The sequence below is a fragment of the Pipistrellus hanaki genome, assembly GCF_964339955.1.
Source record: "Pipistrellus hanaki genome assembly, chromosome: 3".
Lineage (NCBI taxonomy): Eukaryota > Metazoa > Chordata > Mammalia > Chiroptera > Vespertilionidae > Pipistrellus > Pipistrellus hanaki.
This window is the reverse complement of record NC_140505.1, coordinates 96,815,085-96,836,988: the sequence shown is the minus strand read 5'-3', so window position 1 is coordinate 96,836,988 and position 21,904 is coordinate 96,815,085. Positions and strand designations below refer to the sequence as shown.

General features: G+C 40.9%; 1 protein-coding gene across 1 annotated transcript in view; it reads right to left on the bottom strand.

Annotated features, from left to right (window-relative positions):
• The window catches only part of RNF17 (ring finger protein 17), a gene marked incomplete at its 5' end in the record, with an annotated part of 167,235 nt that overhangs the window by 68,118 nt on the left and 77,213 nt on the right, over window positions 1–21,904 (bottom strand). The window lies entirely within an intron of this gene.

Sequence of the window (21,904 nt, the reverse complement as noted above, 5' to 3'; positions counted from 1 at the left end):
TGCGGGCAGCTGGAAGGAAACAGCCTGGGTCCTGAGTGCCAGAGGGAAGCTGGAGCCTGCAGCCAGGGGTAGGAAGGCCTACTCTTGCAAGAATTTTTGTGCATCGGGCCTTGAGTGATATATAATTTAGATTTGAAATAACTTATTTCAGAACCATATAAAACTAGCATAAAATAAAAAAATTTAATCATATTCCTCCAGGTATCTTAAAATGTAGATCCTTCTAGATATTTCCTGACACTTTCCATACCTTCGTTTTTTATAAAAAAATGACATCATACCATGCATACAATTTGACAACCTGCATTTTTAAAAATCAACTCTTACCTTTACTATTTCAGGAAGTGTTCCTATTAGTATTTCTATACCAATTTAGATTTCTCCAACTGATCAAAACTAGTATCAATTCAAGGCTACACATATCTGGTTATCTTGGTAAGTCTGATGTAGTATTCTTTTAAAACTGATCATGTTTTATGAAGAATCTGCTACTTTTTCTGTAGAATGTCCCACCTTTTGGATGTATGTGTTTATGTCTTAATGCTATTATTTAACTTATTCTTTTGCTGAGTTGGGTCTCTTCCCTGAATTTCCTAAAAGTTGAAAATTTTATCTATAGGTGTGATGGATTGAAGCCAACACTTTTTGACTAGAATATATCATAACTAAAGTTTATGAATGCACTGATTCACATATAGATTGGAGTGATGATTTTAATTCCTGCATTGTACAGTGGCCAAAGTAATTCATGTAGTACAACTTTGGCATTGTGTCCAGTTTCCTATCAACCATTCCATCTAATAGTTTTTAAGTGAATTGATAAAATATTTAAATTAATTTCAGTAGGATTTGTGAAATGGCAGCATTGTTGAATAAAATAGAGCTTTCTATTATTAAATGGACTATTTGGTTACCTTAAATGGTAGTTCCTAAATTTCCAAAAGTACCTAAAACATAGTTCTTAAAACAAAACAAAGTCAAAGATAAACTTTTATTTATCCAAATAGCAATTCTTTTAATTATTTAAACTATTACAAATAATAGTACATATGTCTACTTTTTTCTCACCATTGACCTTTCCCTGGCTTTCCCTACCCCCTGGCACATGCCCTCACTTCCCTACCCCCCTGTGTCTTGCATCCATTGGTTATACTTATATGCATGCATACAAGTCCTTCTGTTGATCTCTTAGCTTTCCCCCGCCTTCTCGCTGTAATTTCAGTCTGATGCTTCTCTGCCTATGTATCTATCTTTTTGTTGATCAGGTTATAATGTTCTTTATTATCCATAAATGAGTGAGATCATGTGGTATTTTTCTTTCACTGACTGGTTTATTTCACTTAATATAATGTTCTCCAGTTCCATCCATGCTGCTGCAAATGGCAAGAATTCCTTCTTTTTTATAGCAGTGTAGTATTCCACTGTGAGATGTACCATAGCTTTCTAATCCACTCATCTGTTAATGGGCATTTAGGCTGTTTCCAAATCTTAGCTATTGTAAATTGTGCTGCTACGAGCATAAGGGTGCATATATCCTTTCTGACAGGTGTTTCTGTTTTCTTAGGATATATTCCTAGAAGTGGTATTATTGAGTCAAATGGGAGTTCCATTTTAAAACTTTTGAGGAAATGCCATACTGTTTTTTTTCCACAATGGCTGCATCTGTCTGCATTCTCACCAGCAATGAAGGAGGGTTCCTTTTTCTCTTCATCCTCTCCAGTATTTGTCATTTGTTGATTTGTTAATGATAGCCATTCTGACAGGTGTGAGGTGATACCTCATTGTTGTTTTGATTTGCAACTTTCAAACGATTAATGACTTTGAACATGTTTTAGTATGTCTTTTGGATTTCTGAATGTCTTCTTTTGAAATGTGTCTATTTTAGGGGTGTCGAACTCAATCAGAGAAAGGGCCAAAATCTAAAATCCAGCCTAAATCGCGGGCCGAATGGTTTACTGAACAGTCATAAACTGACAATGTCATAAACTGACAGCGGAGTGCAGTGATGACAGCGCGGTGCGGGCCACATTGCAAGGCCTGGCGGGCTGGATTTGGCCCTCGGGCCTTGTGTTTGACATATGTGATAGATGATTTGCCCATTTTTTTTAAATTAGATTATCTCCCTTTTGTTAAGTTGTCTAAATTCCCTGTAAATATTGGAGATTAAACCCTTATCAGATATAACATTGGGAAATATGTTCTCCTATGCAGTGGGCTTTCTTGTTGTTTTGTTGGTTTCTTTTGCTGTGCAGAAGCTTTTTATTTTGATATAGTCCTATCTGCTGATTTTCTCCTTAGAGTCTCTTGATTGAGGATCTGTGTCTAAAGATATTGCTACAACATATGTCTGCAATTTTGCTGCCGACCGAGTCTTGTAGGATTTTTATGGTTTCCTCTCTTACATTCAAGCCCGTTAGACATTTTGAGTTTGTTTTTGCATATGGTGTAAATTGGTAATCTAGTTTCATTTTTTTGCATGTATCTGACCAAATTTCCCAACACCATTTATTTATTAAAGAGACTGTTTTGCCAAAACCGGTTTGGCTCAGTGGATAGATCATCGGCCTGCAGACTTAAAGGTCCTAGGTTCAATTCCGGTCAAGGGCATGTACCTTGGTTGCGGGCACATCCCCAGTGGGGGGTGTGCAAGAGGCAGCTGATCGATGATTCTCTCTCATCGTCGATGTTTCTAACTCTTAGCTATTGTAAATCTATCCCTCTCTCTTCCTCTCTGTAAAAAATCAATTGTATGCTCTTGCCTCTTTTGTCAAATATTGAGTATAATGACTTGGGTCAATTTCTGGATTCTCTATTCTGTTCCATTGGTCTATATGTCTGTTCTTGTGCCAGTACCCAACTGTTTTGAGAACCGTGGCTTGGTAATATACCTTGGTATGTGGTATTATGATCCTTCCAACTTTGTTCTTTCTCAGGATAGCTGTGGCTATTCGGGGTCTTTTTATATTCCAGATGAATTTTTGTAGAGTCTGTTCTAGATCTTTGAAATATGCCATTGGTATTTTAAAAGGTATTGCATTGAACCTATAGATTGCTTTCCATAGTATGGACAGTTTAATGATGTTGATACTACCAATCCATGAACGTGGTATGTTCTTTCATTTGTCTTCCTTTATCTCTTTTTTCAATGTGCTGTAGTTTTTCTAGTACAGGTCTTTTAAGTCCTTAGGTTTATTCATAGGTATCTTAATTTTTTTTTGGTCCAATGGTAAATGGGATTTTTTCATTTCTCTGTGAGTTCATTATTGGTGTATAAAAGGCCATAGAATTCTGGTTGTTAATTTTGTATCCTACAAATTGCCAAATTCATCTATTAGGTCTAGTAGTCTTTTTTAATGGAGTTTTTGGGGTTTTCTATGTATAGTATCATGTCATCTGCGAATAAGGAAAGTTTTACTTTGCTTTTCCAATTTGGATGCCTTTTCTTCTTGTCTGATCGCTATGGCTAGTACTTCCAGTACTATGTCAAACAGGAGTGGTGAAAGAGGGTATCCTTGTCTTCTTCCTGTTCTTAGGGGAAATGAATTTAGTTTTTGCCCATTGAGTATGATGTTGGCTGTAGGTTGGTCATATAAGGCTTTTATTATGTTGAAGTATGATTCCTTTATTCCCACTTTGCTGAGTTTTTATTAAGAAAGGGTGCTGGATTATGTCAAATGCTTTTTCTACATCAATTGATATGATTATATGATTTTTGTCTCTCAATTTGTTTAGTGATGTATCACATTTGTTGATTTGCAGATACTGTACCATCCTTGCATCCCCGGAATAAATCCCACTTGGTCATGGTGATCTTTCTAATGTAATGCTGAATCTGATTTGCTATAATTTTGTTGAGGATTTTAGCATCTATGTTCATCAAGAATATTCGCCTATAGTCTTCTTTTTTTGTGGTGTCTTTACTTGATTTTGAGATTAGGGAAATGCTGGCTTCATAGAAAAAACTTGCAAGTGTATCTTCCCCTCGAATTTTTTGAAATAGTCTGAGGAGGAAAGGTTTTAGCTTTTCTTGAATGCTTGGTAGAACTCCCCTGTAAAGCCATCTGGACCAGGGCTTTTGTTTGCTGGAAGATTAAAAAAAATAATAATAATAATAAATATATATATATATATATATATATATATAATATATATATAATATATATATATATAATATAAAAATATATATATATATTTTTTTTTTTTTACAGAGAGGAAGGGAGAGGGACAGAAAGCTAGAAATATTGATGAGAGAGAAACATCGACCAGCTGCCTCCTGCACACCCCCCACTGGGGATGTGCCCGCAACCAATGTACATGCCCTTGACTGGAATCGAACCTGGGACCCTTCAGTCCACAGACCTACGCTCTATCCACTGAGCCAAACCGGTTTCGGCTGCTGGAAGATTTTTGATCGTTGTTTCAATTTCTTTGGTAGTTATCGACCTATTCAGGTTTTTTAAAAATTCTTCTTGGTTGAGTTTTGGGAGCTTGTATTTTTTTATGAATATGTCCATTTCATCTAGGTTGTCCATGTTGTTGGAATAGAGTTGTTCATAGTTATTTTTTCATAATCGTTTGTATTTCTGTGGGATAGGTTACTTCACCTCTTTCATTTCTGATTTTATTTGTATCCTCTCTCTCTACTTGGTGATCATGGCTAGACATTCATCAATCTTGTTTACCCTTTCAAATAAATCAGCTCTTGAGTTTTTTTGTTTTTCCCCCCTCTATGTTTATCTCCACTCTGATCTTTATTATTTCCTTCCTTCTGCTTACACTTGGATTTTCTTGTTGTTCTCTTTCTCTTTGAGTTGTAAGATTACCGTATTTTCCAGCGTATAAGACGACTTTTGAAACGAAAAAAAGTCAACCGAAAATCGGGGGTTGTCTTATACACCAAGTATATCCCGAAAAACGTCTCAATATGCCGCTAAACGAATTTTCCAATTTGATCCCAAAAATCGTCTGGATATGCCGCTAAGCAAATTTTCCAACTCGATCCCACACCAATCACTGCAAGGCTGCTTGGACCACCTCTCTAACTCAGCCAATCCAAGCAGGCTTTTTATGCATGCAAATTATACATGTTCTCTACCTGAAGCTACACTGTGTTCTAGTAAAAAGCCTGCTCAGATTGGCCAGAGTCAGAGAGGTGGTCTATTAAAAAAACAACTGGTGTTGCCTCAGAAGTGGGGGATAGTCTTATACAGCGAATATAGGCCTAAACCTATGTTTTAACTGTAAAAATTAGGGAGTCGTCTTATACACCGGAAAATATGGTAGATAATTACCATTTCTTTTTTTTCTTTTTTTTTGATATATATATTTTATTGATTCTTTACAGAGAGGAAGAGAGAGGGATAGAGAGAAATATTGATGAGAGAGAATCATCCATTAGCTTCCTCTTGCACACCCCCCACTGGGGATGTGCCCACAACCAAGGTCGAACCTGGGACCTTCCAGTCCGCAGACCAATGCTCTATCCACTGAGCCAAACCGGTTTCGGCTCTTTGTTTTTTGATGTAGGCCTGTAGAGCTATGAACTTCCCTCTCAGGACTGTTTTCACTGTGTCCCATAGATTTTGGATTGTGTTATCATTGTTGTTTGTTGCCATGATGTTTTGTTTTTTTTTCTTTGATCTCTCTGGTTACCCAGACATTGTTTAACAGCATGCTATTTAGCCTCCAGGTGTTTGTTTAAATTGTTTTTATTGTAGTTGATTTTAAGTTTTATGCCATTGTGATCTGAGAAGATGCTTGATGTGATTTCTATCTTCTTAAGTTTGAAGAGACTTTGACTCTGTCCCAATATATGGTCTATCTTTGAAAATGACCTTTGTGCACTTGAGAAGAATGTATATTCTGTGGATTTGGGGTGAAATATTAGGAAGATGTCAATTAATTCCATCTGACCTAGTGTATCATTTAGGATTGATATTTCTTTGATTTTTTGTTTAGAGGATTTGTCCAGTGGTGTTAGTGGGGTATTAAAGTACCCTACTATTACTGTATTGCTATCAACCTCTCCCTTGATATCCTCCAGAATTTTTTTTTATGTATTTGGGTGCTCCTATATGGGGTGCATATATGTTTACCAGAGTTATATCTTCTTGATGGATTGCTCCCTTTAGTATTATGAAATGACCTTCCTTATGTCTTATGTCCTTCACTTTGAGATCTAATTTTTCAGATATAAGTATTGCTACCTGAACTTCCTTTTCATTTGCATTCACCTGAAATACCTTTTTCCATCCCTTCACCATCAGTCTGTGTGACTTCTTTTTCTGAGGTGGGTTTCCTGTAGACAGCAGATATATGGTTCTTGTTTTCTTATCCACTCAGCTACCCTATGTCTTTTGATTGGGGCATTTAATCCATTTAAAGCTATTATTGATAGGTACTTGTTTGTCGCCATTTTTATTTTGTATGCCTGTGTTCCTCCTTTTCTATTTCTTTTTACAGCAGACCCTTTAACATTTCTTGCATTGCTGGTTTAGTGGTGATAAACTCCCTTAGTCCCTTTATGTCCTTAAAGCTCCTGATTTCACCCTCAATTTTGATTGATAGCCTTACTGGGTACAGTTTTCTTGGATTTAGACCCTTCCTTTGCATGGCTTTGTATATTTCATTCCATTACCTTCTGGCATGATGTGTTTCTGTTGAGAAATCAGTCACTAGTCTGATGGGGAATCCTTTGTAGGTAACTCTCTGTCTCTATCTGGCCACTTTTAAGGGAAGTTGGGGCAATGAGGCCTGCAGGGGAGGGCAGCTGGGGTGACCAGGCTGGCAAGGGAGGGGAACTGGGGGTGACTGGGCCAGCAGGGAAGGGCAGTTGGGGGCAACCAAGCCTGCAAGGGAGGACAGTTAGGGGCGAACAGGCCTGCAGGGGAGGGCAGTTAGGAGCAATCAGGCCAGTAGGGGAGCAGTTAGGTGTCAATCAGGCTGGCAGTGGAGTGTTTAGAGCAGGGGTCTTCAAACTACGGCCCGCGGGCCACATGCGGCCCGCAGAGGAGTCTGATCCGGCCAGCCAGGTTTTTTGGGCAGTGAGCGCAGCCGAGGTGTTGCAGTAGGAATTAGTAGTTCATATAGTCCGGCCCTCCAGCTCTCTGAGGGACCGTGATCTGGCCCCCACTTTAAAAAGTTTGAGGACCCCTGGTTTAGAGGGTGATCAGGCTGGCAGGCAGAAGCAGTTAGGGGCAATCAGGCAGGCAAGTGTTTGGAAGCCAGCAGTCCTGGATTGTGAGAGGGATCCCAGATTAGAGGATGCAGGCTGGGTTGAGGGATATCCGTGCGCCGCGCCCCCCCCCCCCCCCATGAATTTTGTGCATCAGGCTTCTAGTAGTAATAATAATAATACTGATTAAAAATAAAAATATAGAGGAGAATCCAAGATGGCTGCTCGGGTAGGCAACTAGCCGCAGCCGCACACAACAATTTCAATAAAATACAACTAAAATATAAAATGGACATTACCCAGAACTACAGGAAAGTCGACTGACTGGAAATCCTACAACAAGAAGCAAGGAGAAAACCAGAAGGAAGCGCGGAGGAGCTGTAAAAGCCTAAGGTACGGAGACACGCAGCGCACGGAGAGGACGGAGCCGGAGAGGAGGGAGGCCGAGTGCCTGGCTGGCGTTCCCAAGCGGGAAGCAGAGAAAAGCTCCGATTGTGCTGGGCCCAGCTCCAACTGCTCTGAACCCCAATTCTAGGCCTGACCCTGGGGACCCAGGCTCACCCATAGGGAGCTGGGCTGTAAGGCATAACCCCAGGGAACGGTGAGAGGAGGTCCCGGAGGCACGCACAGTGCGCACAGAGAAGGGCCGGCCGGCTGTGCCGCGGGATTGCCCTGACGGGAAGGAGACAGGGGCTCCAGACTGCTCTGAACACCACCTCCAACTCCACTTCCAACTGAACTGAACCCCAATACCGGACTCATTGGGGGAGAGCATAGACAGTTTGGCAGCAGGCGAAAATCGAGGGCACCTTTCTCTCAGAGGCACTTGCAACAAGTACTGAAGGACCCTGAGTCTCAGGAGTCGCATAGGGCGGGGCTGACGGAAGCCAAGGCTGTAGGCTCCACCCTGAAACCTCGCCCCATCAGGAAAGCTGCCTGCCAAAATGCCTAAACCAAATAGATCACAAACGAAAGAAATGGAGGACAAAAAGCGACAGGATATAGAGTTCAAAACCACACTTATAAAGTTTTTCAAGAGTCTCCTAGAAAAGGCTGATAAAATAAATGAGACCTATGAGGATATGAAAAGGGATCAACAAGAAATGATAAGGGATCAACAAGAAATAAAGAATACATTGTCTGAAATAAAAAATATTTTACAGAGTCCTAAAAACAGAATAGAAGATCGCAAGAATCAAGTCAAAGATTTGGAACATAAAGAGCCAGAAGACACTCCTCCTCAGAAGCAAGAAGGCAAGAAAATCCAGAAAATTGAAGATGATGTAAGAAACCTCTGGGACAACTTCAAACGATCCAACATCAGAATTATGGGGGTCCCAGAAGATGAAAGAGAGCAAGATATCGAAAACATACTGAAAGAAATAGTGACAGAAAACTTCCCCCACCTGGTGAAAGAATTGGACTTACAAGTCCAGGAAGCACACAGAACTCCAAATAAAAGGAATCCAAAGAGGACCACACCAAGACAAATCATAATTAAGATTCCAAGAGCAAAAGACAAAGAGAGAATATTAAAAGCAGCAAGAGCTAAGCAGGTAGTTACCTATAAAGGAACACCTATACGATTGTCAGCTGATTTCTCAACAGAAACCATGCATGCCAGACGGAATGGCAAGAAATATTCAAGGTGATGAATAGTAAGAACCTACAGCCAAAGATAATCTATCCAGCAAAGCTATCACTCAGATTCGAAGGTCAGATAAAGAGCTTCACTAATAAAAAAAAGCTAAAGGAGTTCATCACCACCAAACCAGAATTATATGAATTGCTGAAGGGGGTTCTTTCAGAAGAGAAAGTAAATAAAGATAAAAATTATGAACAACAAATACGTAACTATCAACAAGTGAATCTAAAAACCAAGGAAACTAAAAAAAAATCTGAGGAACAATATTAACTGTTGAATATAATAGAATCAGAGGTATGGAAGGGGAGTGAACTGATGATTCTTGGGGAAAAGGGGAGAGGGAGATGTGGGAAGAGACTGAACATAAATTGTGCACCTATGGATGAGGACAATGGGGGGTGGGGAAAGGACAGAGGGTGGGGTGAGAAGGGGGGGTAAAGTAACATTTGTAATAATATGAACAATAAAAATTTATTAAGAAAAAATAAAAATATAATAATTAAGAAGGTAAAATCATGTAAGAACTAAAAAAAAAATATTCAGTTTCTTAAGTAAAAGATTAAAAAACTGCAGTAGTGAAGGTCATTCACTTCCTCTACTATTCTGTTTGGCACACCTGTTTCATGTCAGGTAGTCAGGACATTATTGAACTTCCCTGCATTCCATAGCTCCTCTGTGTCGTAAGCTACAATCTTGTTTTCAAGCAGGCAGTATTTGTTACTCAGCCTGCCTGTGGTTGTATTTACACAAGAGTCAGTTTGTGACTTAACCCCTGATTGGCAGTGTTTCTGTATTGACATCTGGAGCCATAAGTACTCTCTACCCAGTATGTTTTCCCTGCTGCACTTAATACTGGTTTGGGGGTATGGACTGCCCCAGAACTGGCTTTCTGATCATTTCTCCCTGCTCTGACCCCCAGGTTCCACAAAAACAACTTTACCCGGCCATCTCTGAATGTTTTTAATTGGGTGATCTATGTACTGCACTTAGTAATCAAAAGCAAGAAATTAAGGAAAAAAAGAGCCAGAGTAAGTGCGTGAACTTGCCACTTTTTCGCCCCAGTACTGTTTGTGACTGCTCACATCTCTTTGCACATCTTTTTCCCTGACACAGTGCAGTTGGTTTACTGGAAAAACTTCAGGCTTCCTATTTGTGTCCAGCTCAGCTATAGTTGATTTCTAGAGTCTCTTCTATCAGTAGACCTGTGGATCCCCTTCCACATTTGTGGACTACACTGGTCCCAACATCCGTGGATTTTGTGGGGTGCAGACTTCCTGCGAACCTCTAGATCCCACTGCACTTGTTTCTCCCTTCAGCCTGGATCATAGACCTCACCTTTCTCTGGGAAAAATCTGACCTTTCCATGAGAAGATTCAGGGCTCATCCGAGTCTGTGTAATCGCTCTGCTTGAGACCCAGTGTTTGTGGGTTCCACAACCCCTCCCCCAGCCAGCCTGGCCTCAGATCGCCCCCCACCCACAGTGGGAAGGGGGTGGGACGAGCACTAAGAAGTGAGGGCCAATGGCCAGCAGTTGTGGTGGCTGGCAAAGGCGGCGGCGGCGGCGGCGGCGGCGGCGGCGGCGGCGGCGGCGGCGGCAGCAGGGAGATGGGGGCGGTGCCTTCTCATCATCGGCCCGGTTTCCTCCCACAGAAGGAGAACAGACTGCAGTTTAGGCCCACTCCCCTTGGGGCTCCCAGACTGTGAGAGGGGGCAGGCTGGTCTGAGGGACTCGCCCCCACCCCAAAGTGCATGAATTTTTGTGCACTGGGCCTCTAGTATGCATATAAGTTCATTGGTTGGTCCCTTCCCACACACCCATCCTCCCCTGCCTTCTGTTTCTGTATCTATTTTTGTGCATCAGTCAATTTTGTTCATTAGATTCCACTTGTGAGTGAGATGATGTGATACTTAACGTTTGTCTGATTGGCTTATTTCACTTAGCATAATGCTTTCCAGGTCCATCTTGCAAATGGTTGAGAGTTCTTTTTTTTTTTTTTTTTTTTTACAGCTATGTAGTATTCCATTGTGTAGACATACTTTTCTTTTTTAATAAATCTTTATTGTTCAGATTATTGCAAATATTTCCCCCCCCCTCCATTGCTCCCCTCCACCAGGTTCCCACCCCACCCTCTGCCCTTTCCCCACCCCCCATTGTCCTCATCCATAGATGCACAGTTTTTGTTCAGTCTCTTCCCGCACCTCACTCCCCTTTTCCCAGAGAATTGTCAGCCCACTCCCCTTCCATACCTCTGATTCTATTATATTCACCAGTTAATATTGTTCATCAAATTTTTTAATTCCCTTGGTTTTTAGATTCACTTGTTGATAGTTACGTATTTGTTGTTCATAATTTTTATCTTTATCTTCTTCCTCTTCCTAAAGAACCCCCTTCAGCAATTCATATAATTCTGGTTTAGCGGTGATGAACTCCATTAGCTTTTTTTTATTTGTGAAGCTCTTTATCTGGCCTTTGATTCTGAGTGATACCTTTGCTGGGTAGGGTAGAGTAATTTTGGCTGTAAGTTCTTGTTATTCATCACTTTGAATATTTCTTGCCATTCCCGTCTGGCCTGCATGGTTTCTGTTGAGAAATCAGCTGACAATCGTATGGGTGCTCCTTTATAGGTAACAACCTGCTTTTCTCTTGCTGCTTTTAATATTCTCTGTCTTTTGCTCTTGGCATTTTAATTATGATGTGTCTTGGTGTGGTCCTTTTTGGATTCCTTTTGTTTGGGGTTCTGTGTGCTTCCTGTACTTGTAAGTCTATTTCTTTCACCAGGTGAGGAAAATTTTCTGTCACTATTTCTTCCAATAAGCTTTCGGTATCTTATTCTCTCTCTTCTGGGACCCCCATAATTTGGATGTTGGTATGCTTAAAGTTGTCCCAGAGACTTCTTACACTATCTTCAACTTTCTGGATTCTTTTCTTTTCTTGCTTCTGCAGAGGAGTGTCCTCTGACTCTTTGTGTTCCAAATCTTTGACTTGATTCTTGCAATCTTCCAGTCTGTTTTTAGGATTCTGTATATTTTTTTATTTCAGATAATGTATTCTTTATTTCTATTGATCCCTTTTCATATCCTCATAGGTCTTGTTAATTTTATCGTCCTTTTCTAGGAAATTCTTGAAAAACCTTATAACCGTAGTTTTGAACTCTATATCCAGTCACTTTTTGTCCTCCATTTCTTTCGTTTGTGATCTTTTCCTTGTCTCGGCATTTTCGCTACTTCCATGAGTTGGTAGGGTAGCTTTGTGTGCTAAAATGTCCTATATGGTTCAGTGGGTCAGCCTTTCAGTTACCTGAGGTAGACACTCTTGATGCACCCCTTTGTGGACTGTGTGTACAACCTTGTTGTAGTTAAGTCTTGATTGTTGTTGGTATCACTGGGAGGAACTGACCTCCAATTGACTATGAGTATCAGCTGTGTCTATGCCAGGAGACAGCTTTATTTGACTAGACTTGGAAAACTGCAAAAGCCTCTGTGCTCAGCTTGGATGGGCGGAGTTTTAGGGTGGAGTCTACAGCCTTGGCTTGCCATCAGCCCCGCCCTATGAGGTTCCTGAGTCTCAGTGTTCCTTAGTGTCCTTTGGTACTCACTGCAAGTACCTCTGAGAGAAAGGTGCCCTCAAGTTTTGCCCACTACCAGACAGTCTAGTCTCTCCCCCAGTGAGCCTGGAACTGGGGTTCAGTGCAATTGGAAGTGGGGTTCAGTGCAGTCCGGAGCTTTTGTCTCCTTCCCACTAGGGCAATCCAGTGGCACAGTCAACAGTCTGTCCTCTGCGCACATTCACGTGCACACCTCCGGGGCTCTGCCTTTCGCCACTCCCCTGAGTTTTGCCTTACAGTCCAGATTCTCCCCCATATGAGCCTGGGTCCCAGGGTCTGGCCTAGAACTGGGGTTCAGTGCAGTCGTAACTGGGGCTCAGCATAGTCTGGAGCTTTTGTCTCCTTCCTGCTAGGGCAATCTAGCAGCACAGTCAACAGTTCGTCTTCTGCGCACATTCACATGTGCACCTCCGGGGCTCTGCCTTTTGCCGCTCCCCTGACTTTCCGCCTTACAGCCTAGATTCCCTCTGTATGAGCCTGGGTCCCAAGGTCTCGCCCAGGACTGGGGTTCAGTGCAGCCTGAAGCTTTTATCTCCTTCCTGCTAGGGAACGCCAACCAGGCACTCAGCCTCCCCTCCTCTCCATATGCGCGCACCATGTCTCCGTACCTTAGGCTTTTACAGCTCCTCTGATTTTCCTTCTGGTTTTCTCTTTCCTTCTAGTTGTAGAATTTCCAGTCAGTCAACTTTCCAGTAGTTCTAGATAATGTCCATTTTGTATTTTAGTTGTATTTTTGAAATTGTTGTGCGAGGCTGCAGTTAGGTGTTTACCTATGCTGCCATCTTGGTTTCTCCGATATACCACATTTTTTAAATCCACTTACCTGCTGATGCTCTCTAAATCTTAGCTATTGTAAATTGTGCTGCTATGAAATTAGGGATGCATATATTCTTTCTGACGTGTGTATCTGATTTCTTGGGATCACTGGGTCAAATGGGAGTTCTATTTTTAATTTTCTGAGGAAACTCTCCATACTAGTTTCCATAATGGCTGCACCAGTCTGCATTCCCACCAGCAGTGTAGTAGGATTCCTTTTTTCTTCACATACTCGCCAATACTTGTCATTTGTTGATTTGTTGAAGATAGCCATTCTGACAGGTGTGAGGTAGTAATGCTTTTTTATTTTCATCTCTCAAATGACCTATGACTTTGAGCATTTTTTCATATGCCTTTAGTCTTCTGTATGAAGTGTCTATTTAGTTCCTTTGCCCATTTTTTAACTGAATTATTTATTTTCCTTTTGTTAAGTTGTATGAATTCCCTATTAATTTTGGATATTAAGCCCTTGTCAGGCCCTAGCTGGTTTGGCTCAGTGGATAAAGTGTCGGCCTGTGGACTGAAGGGCCCTTGGTTCAATTCATGTCAAGGGCATATGCCCAGGTTGTGGGCTTGATCCCCAGTAAGGGGCATGCAGAAAGCAGCCAATTAATGATTCTCTCACATCAATGATGTTTCTCTCTTTCTCCCTTCCTTTCTGAAATCAATAAAGATATACTGAAAACTAATTACAATACAAACAAAACAATCCAAAATCTATGGGACATAATGAAAGCAGACCTGAGAGGAAAATTTATAGCTCTACAGGCCTACCTCAAAAAACAAGAAAAAAAAAAAATGGAAGTAAACCATCTAACTATAACTCAAAGAATTAAAAAGAGAGCAACTAGAAAAGCCCAGGGTGAGCAAAAGAAGGAGATAATAAAGATCAGAGCAGAAATAAGTGACATAGGGACAAACAAACAAACAAACAAAAAATAAGAACAATAACAAAAATATAGAAAAGTTCAATGAAACCAAGAGCTGATTCTCTGAAAGGATGAACAAGATTAATGAACCTCTAGCTAGGATCATCAAGAAGCAAAGAGAGAGGACTCAAATAAAGAAAATCAGAAATGAAAGAGGTGAAATAACAGACCCTACCAAAATACAAAGGATTGTGTGTTTTTGTTTTGTTTTGTTTTTAAACAACATATTATAACTTTATTAGATCTTTTTCTCTACTGGCTATTTGGACTCAGCTGAGGCCTTAGTAACCTACTTTAACATCTTGAAGGTGTTAGTACAGAATATGAAATCTGATTAGGTGGCACAAAACTAGTCAACTTGTTAACACCGAGTAATCAGTATCACAGATGAGGTCGTTTCCTGTTTTTATAATGATTCCATCACCCATGTAAAGGTATTGCTGCTGTAGTGCAAGTTATTATTTAAGAAAGATTTGCCAGACCAGGCATAATTAATGACAGATACCAGCCAACGCCATTTTGCAGGCTAAGTCAAAACTCTGACTTATATTTAGAATGAGAGAGGTAGCAAGTCTATGAAAAATTACCTTTTCTTTTGGGTCCCTATTCCTACACTGCCACACATATTCCCTCCTCAATGTGTCCCATCAACCAACCATCTAACATCCTGACATGACCCGTGGATACTCTCCCAGTAAAAGTGGTGTTAGGATTTTGCTCAGCGCAGGGGAAGGAGTTAGATGGTGGATAAATGGACAAAGAGACAAAAGGAGGGCAGAAAGAAACATTCTAAAACCTTCTCATTTAACAGAATGTTCTCCATAACACCTCTCACGATGTAGTGAGAACTTGGTGTAAAGAAGTTCATCTGATGATTAAAGATTAGTATGACTGAGTAAGGCGGTTTCTTGAACTACCCTCATCCTCTATTAGGTTTCCTTAAAACTCTGTGGACAACCAGGGAGGAAGCATATGCATCCCTTTCCAAATGGGAACCATGTGACTACTCCCAGAAGGTGATTTTATAACACTGGCTCCTGAGGCATCAGCCTCCCCATCAGCCACTTGCAATGGGAGGTTACAGCTACACACTTTGGAACCTGTCAGGTCTCTGAGTTCTGATATCTGAAGAGCATTCTAGTCCACTTCCACTTCAGTAAGGGTCATTGGAGTCCATGGCCACAGTCAGGGTTCTACCCTTTGATAACAGCAATGGGTCTCAGTTTAATGGCCTTCTTGCTGATTCCAGCATCATGGCAGGTATTCACCACATCCATCACGTTCTTATAGGACTCAGAAGCCTCTTTCAAAACCAGTTTGGGTGAGGCAACACGAATTGCAATTCCCATATCTGTCAATTTGTCTAAGACGACCTGGAAATCCAAGTTACGTCAAGATTTTGCTTGGTACAGTGCTCGGCCTGCTCCAAGACAGGTTGTCCCGAAGGACTCAGTTATGCCCAGCTCAGTGCCAGTAAGAACGTAACTACAGGTTCCCATGGTGCCACCAATGAGCACTGGTTGTCCAGTGAGTTGCTAATCAATAGCAATGAGGGGATGGTGAGGAGGGAAAGCATAGCCTTCTCTCAGTGACCAGTTCACGCCCATCTCCAAGGCCTCTTCCAAGTCTTTGTGCACTAAGAGGGTCCGCTCCTTTCCATCCACCACATGCTGTTCCACTTTGGTGATATTGAGAGAAACATCATAAATGACGTGTAGGTCCAAGTCATCAGGGGTTGTGTTGAATACCTTGGCAAAAGCCTGACGTGTTAAGAAGGTCATGGAAAAGCAGTTGACCCAGGCATAGTTCCCAGCGGCTGCCATCCCCTTTAGGTAATCCTGACCCTCTGGAGAAGCGATTCGAGCACAAGCCAACTGACGGTCATTGACTATAATCTTGTCTCTCTTCATGGCCTTTTCCATAGCAACCAGGGCACCTGTGGCTACTTGGTGGCCCAAGTCTCTGCTTCCACTGTGGATCATCACACACACCTGTCCTTTATGGCCGATGCCCATTTTCTTAGCAGCATACTCATAGGAAGTCTCATCTATGACTTGGATTTCTGCATAGTGGTTACCTGCTCGCAGAGTCCCCAACTGAGGAAGGCCTCTTTTCTTGGCCCTTGCAGAGACCTTATTGGGGTCAGCTTGCAGCATCCTTCCATACTCCGCTTGTCTTCAGCCCAAGCATAGCCTTCTCTCAGCGACCAGTCCACGCCCATCTCCAAGGCCTCTTCCAAGTCTTTGGCATTCATTAGGACACCTTTTGATCCCACCCCAAAGGAATGTGGTCAAACATAGCCTGGGCACATTGCTTCTTCACAGGCTGGACATCGCTTTCATCTAAACAAGTTCTTAGCAAGCGGACACTGTAATTGATATCAAATCCGACACCACCTGGGGACACCACTGCTTCAGCGTCATTCATGTCAAAGGCTGCCATATTCCCAATAGCAAACCCATAACCTGAATGGACATCAGGAAGCCCAATAGATCGATGAACAATCCCAGGCAGGGCTGCCACATTGCCAATTTGTTTCATGGCAGGCAGGAAGCCACCAACACTGCCAATTTGACACACATTCCTTAATTCCTCAAACATTAATTTTTCTAGAGCATCATTTACATAGAAAATTCCTTCAACCTGCATGTTGGGCACGAAGCCTTTCTTGATTCTCCAGCAGTTTTTTGTTTTGTTTTTTAAATATATTTTATTGATTTTTTACAGAGAGGAAGGGAGAGAGATACAGAACTAGAAACGTCAATGAGAGAGAAGCATCGACCAGCTGCCTCTTGCACACCCCCTACCAGGGATGTGCCTGCAACCAACATACATGCCCTTGACCGGAATCAAACCCGGGACCTTTTAGTCTGCAGACCGACGCTCTACCGCTGAGCCAAACCGGTTTCGGCTCTCCAGCAGTTTTTATTGATCTTTTCCAAGAACTGCAGCTCATCATTCTAATTGCGACTCATGTAATTGTGTTGCAATGGCAACTACGTTATCAACGCCCGGCGCCACTTTAAAGAGAGCTGCTGTGCTGTCTCGGGTTCCGTGGTCCCGAGCCACAAAGGATTGTTAAAAAATACTATGAACAACTCTACTCCAGCAAACTAGTCCACCTGGAGGTAATGGACGTACTCCTAGAAAAATACAACCTTCCAAAACTTGATCAGGAATATTCTAAAAATTTCAATAGGCTGATAACTATGGAAGAAATTGAAACAGTCATCAAAGAGCTTCCAGCAAACAAAAGCCTAGGACCAGATGGCTTCACAGGGGAGTTATACCAAACATTCAAGGAAGAACTAAACCTATACTCCTCAGATTATTCCAAAAAATTCAAGAGAAAGTAACACTTCCAAACTCCTTCTATGAAGCTAGCATCACCTAATACCAAAACCAAATAAAGACAACTCAATGAAAGAGAACTATAGGCCAATATCCCTTATGAACATATATGACAAAATCCTCAACAAAATTCTAGCAAATCGGATCCAGCAGTATATCAGAATGATCATACACCATGACCGAGTAGGATTTACCCTGGGGATGCAAGAATGGTACAATATCTGCAAATCAATAAACGTGATAAATCATGTAAACAAATTGAAGGATAAAATCACATAATCTTATCAATTGATGCAGTAAAAGCATTTGACATATCCAACACCCTTTCTTGATAAAAACTCTCAGCAAGGTGGGAATAGAAAGATCATAACTCAACATAATAAAAGCCATATATGACAAACCCATAGCCAGCATCACACTTAATGGACAAAAACTAAAACCATTTTCCCTAAGAAGAGAAACAAGACAGGGATGTCCACTCTCACTACTCATGTTCAACATAGTACTGAAAGTATTAGCCATTGCTATCAGAGAAAAAGAAGAAATAAAAGGCATCCAAATTGGAAAAGAAGTAGTAAAACTGTCCTTTTTTGAAGATGACATGATACTGTACATAGAAAACCCTAAAGACTCCATTAAAATTATTAGACTTAATAAATTAATTCGGCAATGTATCAGGATACAAAATTAACACCAAGCAATCTATGGCATTTTTATACACCAATAGTGAACTTACAGGAAAAGAGACTAAAAAAGCAACCCGATTTACCATCACATCAAAAAAAAAACAAAAAGTTTATTCCTAAGTATCTTTTTTTTTCTTAACTATGGAGGTAAAAGACCTGTATGTGAAAAATTATAGGACACTGAAAAATAAGATAGAAGAAGACAAACAGATGGAAGAACATACCATGTTCATGGATTGGTAGAATCAACATCATCAAAATGTCCATACTACCCAAAGCAATCTATAGATTCAATGAACTCCCCATTAAAATACCAACAGCATATTTCACAGACCTAGAAAGAACTCTCCAAAAATTCATCTGGAATAAAAAAAAGACCTCGAATAGTTGAAGAAATCCTGAGAAAGAAGAACAAAGTAGGCTGGATCTCAATACCAGATATCAAGCTGTATTACAAAGCCACTATTCTTAAAACAGCCTCGTACTGGCACAAGAACAGACATATAGATCAATGAAATAGAAATAGAGAACCCAGAAATTAACCCAAATCTCTATGCTCAATTTACAGGGAACTAAAAGAACATAATATTTAACAAAGGAGGCACGGACATACAATGGAGTTAAGACAGTCTCTTAAACAAATGGTGCTGGGAAAACTGGACAGACACATGCAAAAAAGTGAAGCTAGATCACCAACTTACAGCATACACAAAAATAAATTCAACATGGATACAGGACTTAAACATAAGACAGGAAACCATGAAAATACTAGAGGAATCCATAGGCAGCAAAATATCAGACATATGCCAAAAGAACTTCTTCACTGATACTACTCGTAGGGCAAAATGGAAGCTAAAGAGAAAATAAACAAATGGGACTACATCAAAATAAAAAGCTTTTGCACAGCAAAGGAAACCATCAATAAAACAACAAGAAAGCTCACTGCATGGGAGAACATAGTCGCCAATGATATCAACGACAGGGGTTTAAATCTCCAACATTTACAGGGAACTCATGCAACTTAACTAAAAGAACATAAAAAATCCAATTAAAAAAAAATGGGCAACTGATCGAAATAGACACTTTTCGAGAGAAGACAGAAGGAAGGCCAAGAAACATATGAAAGCCTGCTCAAGGTCACTTATCATCAAAGAGATGCAAATTAAAACAACAATGCGGTACATCTCACACCTCTCAGAATGACTATCATCAACAAATCAACAAGTGATAAGTGATGGCGAGGATGCAGAGAAAAAGGAACCCTCGTGCACTGCTGGTGGGAATGCAGACTGGTGCAGCCACTGTGGAGAACAGTATGGAGTTTCCTCAAAAAACTAAAAATGGAACTCCCATTTGACCCAGTGATCCCACTTCTAGGAATATATCCCAAGAAACTAGAAACATGAATCAGAAAGGATATATGCACCTCTATGTTCATAGCAGCACAATTCACCATAGCTAAGATCTGGAAAGAGCCTAAATGCCCATCAGCAGATGAGTGGTTTAAAAACAGTGGTACATCTACACAATGGAATACTATGCTGAAGTAAAGAAGTTCTTAACTATTTGCAATAACATGGATGGAATTGGAGAGCATTGTGCTAAGCAAAATTAGCCAGGCAGAGAAAGATAAATATCACATGATCTCACTCATTTGTGGAAGATAATGAACAATATAAACTGATGAACAAAAATAGATCCAGAGACAGAGAAACATCAAACCGTCAAACCTCAGGGAAGGTGGGGATCGGTGGGTGTAAGGGGGAGAGACCAACAGAGGAACTCTGTACATGCATATGAGTCTAATTAATGGACACAGATAACATGGGGGTGGGGCATGAGATGGGGTGGGGAGTAATGGGGGAAAAGGGACATATATGTAAAAAATAAAAATTAACAAAAATTTATAAGAAAAAATATATATTAAATCTAATCTATATAAGTGGTCACCAAAATCTTAAGAGAAATTGTTTCATCTGACAAAGATTTTTAAAAAATATATATTTTATTGATTTTGTACAGAGAGGAAGGGAGATAGAGAGTTAGAAACATCGATGAGAGAGAGTCATCGATCAGCTGCCTCTTGCACACGCCCCACCAGGGATATGCCCGCAACCAAGGTACATGCCCCCGACCGGAATCGAACCCGGGACCTTTCAGTCCCCAAGCTGACGCTCTATCCACTGAGCCAAACCGGTTTCGGCCTGACAAAGATTTTTAAATGAAACTCTCTGTAGCCTGAAAATTATCATGGAAGGAAATAAAGAGAGGTTTTCTTAAAAGTCATAAGGATTGTAACTGAACGTCAATATATTTGGCCTCTTGAACTATAGTAAATAATTTGTGTGTTTGCCTCCCTGGCAAAGTTTATATAAAGTTACAAAAAGAAATTGACAGCCAGTTTGAAATTGAATTGCCAGGGCCCAGAGCAAAGAATATCCTTACATAATATTATCCTACAGTCATTACAATTTCTTATATTTTACAACAGCATATTATTACTCCCCCAAAAAACTTACAAACTAATTTTCTGAATGTTTGGCAGCAATTTAAAAAAGGACATGAAAGGATTTAATCCCTTTCAGAAGGAATTAAGGCACTGGGAAGGCACTGGAGCATTCCATATTGTCCCTTCTTGCCCTTTTGGCCAAGAGAGACCCTCCATTTACAATCCAATTGTCCACAGCTGTTGCCTGAGCTTTCTGTTCATGCTGAGGTTGAAACCTTGTTGTGGCTGGTACCATGGATCTGTTTCTCGCCCAATGGTGTGAGCTGGGCCCTCCCTAGAGAAGAAACCTGAGTCCTGTGAGATATGTGATCAGTGCTGAGGCCTGCCAACAGGCGAGGGGATCCCAAAACAGGAGCTGGGCGGGGAGGCCATGGGGGCATAGGCTACCAAGGAAACAGAACTGAACCTCAAATCAGAGGTCAAGCCTCAGAGGATGGCTGGTTAGCTAAAGATGGGTAAGATTCCTCAGGGAAGGAACAACCTAAGACAGGCACAGTTACAGAGGAGCCATCAGGAGAGAACATGGAGATCAACAGAGGTGGAGCACAGACCCTCACCCCCCCCAACCTTGCAGGGACCTGAACCTTCACCCCTTTAGAGGGAGGTCTCCTGCCCCCATGGCTGCTTCGCTTCCCCTGCCCAGCTCATATGGAGACCCAGGTAACAGACAGAGACTTGGCTCAGCTCAGATGGAGACTTGGCCAACAGCAGCTGCCCTATATCTAAATCCAGCATAGCACCAGGAATGCTCAGGGCCTACTCAAGAATGCAAATAATCTTTTCCACTAATATTTACAGGGTAAACTAAGATTGTTGCTAGAGTATTAAATTTGACAGTAAAATAGTAATCAAGTTTTTAGGATAATTTAAATTGGTTAATAGAAATTAGTGAACATCCAAGAAAATTTAAGTGTACTGGACAAAAAGCTGTTCCTAAAGTATTAACTAAAATTTCTATTGGTAGTGCATCTCATGGTAAAATTGCTTAACATGAAATGAACCTAAAACAGTCTTCTGTTTCTCAGAACTGTTGGACATTGAAATTGGAACTCAAATGTTTTTTGTTATTATATGTTTATTTCTAGTCTGCAGTTGCAAGATTTTTCAAAGAAAAGAAATGGGGAAAAATAGTTATAGAGATAAGAACCATTGAAGAGACTGTCAAACTATAGTGGGAAGGCAAAAAAGG